Below are 6,348 nucleotides of genomic sequence, written 5' to 3'. Positions count from 1 at the left end.
TGTATTTTTTTCAACTTTGTAACCCCCCTGCTGTAACGCCTCTGGCAAAGCGGGGATATGTATGAATAAAGAAAAAAAACACCGCATATCATCTTCATCGTCATTATTACTTTTATATTAGTAATATTTTTATCATTAATATTTCTATTATCATCATCCTCATCATCATCAGTATAGAAGGTTCTCAATAAGGTATCTATAACGACAATATTGCCTACCATCTGCTGGCCTCTTGCCTCGGTCCCGTTCTTGTTTCAAAATACTTAGCGCAACAAAAAACTGTGAACAGCCGCTAACTATTCGAATTCGTTAAAGCGCCTGTTTAGTGGTGATAATTAGATAGGTACGAAAAGACAGAAGAGTGGTATGGTGGGCGAGTTGGTAATTATTAGTTATGTAAATGCGTAAAAGGAAACGAGAGAACACGAAAGTAGAGGAAAGCACAGACTACCAGGCTGAAACTTTATAGCAAAATTGAGGCAAGATAAAGAACGTGATAAAAATCAAGAGATGGCAAAGGGGTGGAGGAGGAAGAAAAGTCAACAGAGATCCTTATCAACTATTACCCAGGCACCATCTACTCGCCAAACCAGGCAACATCAGCCCGTCATGACTTCACTTTATTTCTTGTAAAGCAACAGAGAGAGCACCGACGCAAGACAGATTCGTTGAGCATACGCACAGTCTCAATTAGTTCGAACGCTCTTTGATTATTTTAGTGGAACAGCGCCAAAGTGTCACTAAAGGAATTAGCACAGAGCCATTTTGAAATGCTTTGGTTTAATGAAAGCCGGAAAGGCCTCTCAGTGAATTTGAATGTTCTTGAAATCTAAAGTTTAGACAACGTCCGCTGTGTTTGTTGTCTGGGTCTTTGTTGACGTAGATCCCTCTTGCTTCCCCCCTCCTCTTGTCGTTTCTTGCTTTATCTTGTTCTTTATGTTGCCTTGTTCTTACAATAAAGCGTTAGTTGATAAATGTGCCCATTTGTGCTTTTCGATATCTTCGTATTTCCATTAATCTTTTTTTTGGCGAAGTTGCATATTGGCATAAAGAGACGCCATGTTAAACTTTAATGCCATGGTGAGTAATTGTTGGAACATCAGTAATACGTCACTTTTCCTCTGTAACGAGTGTCTGGCTTACCCTATCGCCGTAAGATTTGTGCTCCTCGTGGCGTGAGGGGATGTAACCATCTACCATGCTGTTTAGTGTCCCTTCAATGTAGCATTCTGCAAAGACCCTCATCATGCTCGTGTGTACGATGTATTTAACGGTCGTGCTTTCTGATCAACGGCCTCAGAAAGCGTGTTGTTCGAGACAATACAAGCCTTGTACGCACCGCAGTCTGCTTGCTGTAGTGACCAAAATGTGCCGCACCCACAACTAAATTGAGCTCAAAAGGGCACTGCTTGCGTGTGTGCAACTGTATACGTTTCAAGTTACCTAAGAAGCGGCAAGTTTATCATTTTTTGTCAGTTTCGAAGGTTCACGTACAAAGCGGGATGACAGCGTGCTGTGGCTCCCACTATTGCGGGCATCTTTTTTGTGTGTCTGGGGCTGAAATTGAATTATAAATTGTGAGCGGACTCATCGCATGCAACACGATGAACTAGATTACCAAGATACGTTTGCTTTCACCAGCCCTGCGTGAGTTGTTGTCGTAGACGGGCTTCACGGAGAACTGAAGCACGATAATTAGCCCCGGTCACGAGATTCAAAAGAGCACATGGGCGTTACCAGTCATGTTTGTGGCAGACGCAGCTCATCGCTTTGTATAAATGGATTACGTTTATCTTTTGTTGCGTCTCTTTGTTTTCATTTTCTTCGTTTGCTTGTAAGACGACGTTTGTTTAATGTTGGACAACCTTCAGGTTCGTTTCGAGAGAATTCACGTCAGTGGCGATGAATATCAAACTAGTGAGCAGATCTCACTATTGAGGGCGCTTAGTATTGGTAGGAAACGAGAAATCACGCCATCGTTACACCGAAAAACACTGAATTAGGGGACCTACCGAGTAGAGCTGCACTTTCAGATAATGGCTGAAAAACTTTGTTTACTGCCCTTTTATTGTTTTACAAGGACCATTCGAATGTTATTAACGAAGCTTAATGGTGCATTAAACGTAATGTCCAAATTAGTATTGCTTTAGCTCTTAAGCGTGAAAACAAGACATGTGCTCACCGGAATGCGGAGGGCTGACGGGATGAGAATTTCTTGAAATGGCAATGCCCGCGTCTGAAGAGAGTGAACAAAACGTTTGATTGATGTTCTGCGTGAGGAAATTAGTGAATTATATTCTGGAGGCGCTGCGTTAGAGAGTCTTGATTCATGCAGCGAAGGCGAACTAGCGCATCGAGGCAGGTTAGACACGAGCGCTATCTGGCAGTTATCTTCTAAAACAAAGGAAGGCGCCTTGGAGGCGATAAGGTGTAGGTGGAGGCCCGTTTTGGAGGCGATGAGGTAAAAACGTAAAGCGATGTGCAGGTGCCACCACCGTGTCGTCTTAGCAAAGCGCTGGAACCCCTTGCCTTTCTGAGAATCACGTTGCATTGTCAGCACAGCGTGATAAATGCTATGGTCCTTAAAATTACTTTTGTATGCCTTCTGTAGTGCAAATTCACACATACAAAATATTTACGTGATGTTGTTTTGCCTCAGATATGCGCAATAATTGATTTTTAATTAACGAATGTACAAGTACGAACGCTGAAACTGCCCCGCCGCGGTGGTCTAGTGGCTATGGTACTCGGCTGCTGACCCGCAGGTCGCGGGTTCGAATCCCGGCTGCGGCGGCTGCATTTCCGATGGAGGCGGAAATGTTGTAGGCCCGTGTGCTCAGATTTGGGTGCACGTTAAAGAACCCCAGGTGGTCAAAATTTCCGGAGCCTTCCACTACGGCGTCTCTCATAATCAAATGGTGGTTTTGGGACGTTAAACCCCACATATCAATCAATCAACGAACGCTGAAACTTGAGCAATATTAGCGGGCGCTACGAACGGGGTTGGCCGTTTGAGGTATCGTTATGGCGGAGAAACACACAGACAGACAGGCAGACAGACAGGCAAGCCGACAGGCAGGCAGGCAGGCAGGCAGGCAGACCAAAATTTTTGCGTTGAAGGTTTGCGTTGAATTTTTGCGTTGAAAGACTATCGCCTTTGAAAAATGCCACCATGGTTCACGTCAGGACTTTGCCTGCTTAGGGAGCATTTATGCTTCTTAATGTCTGCTGATTGTGGGGCACAAAGTGAGTGGCCCTTGCTACATGCTGGCGAAATCGTCAACAATTGTTGTGGTAGTAGGCACAGTAAAATCACTCGGCTTGTGTTCACGCATGTGAAAGAAACTTTTTTGGCAACTTTTATTGAAAGCACTTGCTCCTGCTTACAGACGCTTTCATTGTAGTTGAAGAGCAACGCCAAAAATACGAACAGAAAAGGCACATGTAGACGCGCCGCTGTAAGTATCAACTATTAGCATTATGTGACCTGGTTATAATCACATCATACAGTGAGCAGGACTGTGGATAGGACCTTATTCGGGATGAAGTCCGGCCCTCTACGCGTCTCTAAGCGAGTGCATACTTCATTTGGCAGCGTACCATACTTTGGTGACCAGTATGTCCTATTTTAACATTCATTGTGGATGATGGACATCCAGGAGGCTATGATTGCAATAAGGTTTAGAAACCTGCGATATTTGGCTGGTGTCTTGGGTGAAAGTTGGAAGACTTCATGGGTGCGTGGGATCTCGAGGTGTGCAATGGGCAGGTGTTGGGGCTTACAGCAATTCAATGGTGGTACATTTGGTGGGTGTGTTCGGTAGACGTTGGGAGAGTTGGAAGGTGGGTATAAGGGATGGTGGAGGAGCATACAGTAGCTGGTTGCCGCACAGCTAGTGGATGTGTTGGGTGGATGTTGGAAGAGTTGGTAGGTGGGTAAAATGGTTGGGTGTGGAAGCATAAAGTAATAAGGGCATGCCAGACAGTTAGAAGGTATGTTGCGTGGATGTTGGGAAGTTCTGTAAGTGTGAATCGATAAGATGGGTGGGTGTTGGGGTACAGTGTAGTTAGGTGACGGACAGGTTGGGTTAGACTGGGTGGACGTTGAGAGAGTTGTTAAATTGGTAAAATGTATGGTGTTGGGGCATACAGTAGGTAAATGTCGGAGAGGTGTTCGGTGTGTTCTATAGACGTTGGGAGAGTTGTTGTTTGAGCAAAGTGGATGGTGTGTGGTCATACCGTAGGTGACAGTTGGACAGGCATTGGGTCTTTTAAGTGAACGTTGGAGAATTGGGAGGTATTAGTCTCCTAATTGTTGCATTTTAACATTTAACTGCAACACATTGAATGTTACATCAGTTACCAATTCACACCTATACAAGGTACTTCCTCTTTTTACATTGTGTGCCAACTAATACCTTGCAAGGCCGCAAAGTTCGTGTGGGGAAGTATGTGAAGTCGTAGATACTTGTCTCCTCGTTTACCTGGCGTGCGTGACGGCAAAGTGACATTCTAAAAGCACTTAGACTCGGGCGAGTCGGTACATAGTTGGAGAAGCTTCAGAGAAATTCAGACGAAGACCACAGGGGACACACAGAAAATGCCGCATAGTCTGTGTTCTGTGTGTCTCCTACGGTTTTCGCCTAAATCGTTCTGCAGCCATCTAAAAGTGACATTCGTATTTTGACTGACTCTGTTTCTACGCACTCTTCGCTTTTTCACGGTTCAGCTTTCACTCTCTGTATTCGCGTTGCTGTATACGACGCCTCCACACTTTGCTAGATTGGTACCCCAGCGTGAAGGTGCCGTGCCATTTCAGCGTCTTGCCTTTTTTGGTATGTTGCCGTGGCGTAGCAGTGCCAACTACACTACCTCGATGCAGGTGCTGCCCCGTGTGGGCACTTCGCTTGGTGCTGCATCATTAGTTCTTTATTGGCGAATAAATATTGTCAAAACACAATTGAATATGAATCAACTGTTCGAAGAGAGCTGGAAAATATGAGCAGAAAAAATATCGGCAGCGCATCTGCCTGCGGCGCTGGAAATGTTGTCGAAAGACAATAGTCCTCTGCTCACCATGCAACATTTCTTCTGGTGTCATCCATGGCCACCGGTAATTCTGTTCCCATACACTTTCCGTCCTGGTACTATAAAAATGGATGTTTTACTGAACATATTTCATTTTACCGCATTATCCCCACTGGCAGGCCATATGTTAGTTCCTAAAAGACATGTCAGCAAGGTTTTGGTTGCGTATGGTGCAATAGAACATGCTAGTTTGCAAAGAATAACCATTTTTGAGGTTTTAACGTATTGCATTGGATGGTAGAGACACTGGCTGTGCAATTGTGCTACTGGTGCGCTGAAGTACACGCCTGTCGAAGTAGGCAGCACCATATCTACGGCACAAAGCATTTTAGAGGCGAAGTTCCTAGGGTGTGGGTAGTTTTTTCGTAGTGTGTTTTAATAGTAGCCGCTTCTAGTTATTTTAAAGAATTTCTCACTACATTGCTTTTTGTGCATTGTCCCTGGCATTATTGTAACTGGATATAATTAGGGATTTTCGTATGGAACTTCAAAGCATATTCACGGAGTGATTGATGATGAGTGGCGCGAAGCGTGCGTTCGTCTGTAATTTACAGACAGACAGGCAGGCAGGCAGACAAACAGACGACAAACAGACAGACAGACAGACAGACAGACAGATACACACACACACACACACACACAGACGGACGGACGGACGGACGGACAACGGGCCGACGGCTGGATGGAAGCTTCACCACGCTTATCATCGTTCACTCCCTGGACATGCTGTAAATTTTTTATGAATCACGTCGCATTTCTCAGCGCAGCTTATAAAAAACCGGGGTATTTGGATTACTTATCTATGTATTTTATAGTAAAAAAACACACAATTCAGCACTTACGAACTGATGTGGCGCCTCAGATAGGTGTAATATTTGCTTTTTGATTGAAGTGTTCACAAGTATGATAGCAGCCACCAGTTGAAGGTTGCGGGACATTCAACAAGAGCCTAAACAATACAGTGGTTGCTGAATCTCGTGACAGACAGACATAAAGGCAGACAGACCAAAGGATTTGCTTTCAAGTATTCTAGGAAAAACTATCGTCTTCAAAAATGTGCCGTTGGCTTTTCATTAACAATTTTAATCACGGTCTACTGGAGAGTCCATGATGCAATTGCCGCAACGGGAACAGTGGCACAAAAGAAGTACGTGGTGTTTTCACAACTCATGCTGAACAGGTTATACAAAGATTTCGCCTAATCAGGGCACCACTCCATCTGCAGCTTTTCCTAGCTAGAGCAATACCCCGTATCCGTGA

This window comes from Rhipicephalus microplus, chromosome 7 (genome assembly GCF_043290135.1).
Source record: "Rhipicephalus microplus isolate Deutch F79 chromosome 7, USDA_Rmic, whole genome shotgun sequence".
Classification (NCBI taxonomy): Eukaryota; Metazoa; Arthropoda; class Arachnida; order Ixodida; family Ixodidae; genus Rhipicephalus; species Rhipicephalus microplus.
Note: the sequence above shows the minus strand (reverse complement) of the source record.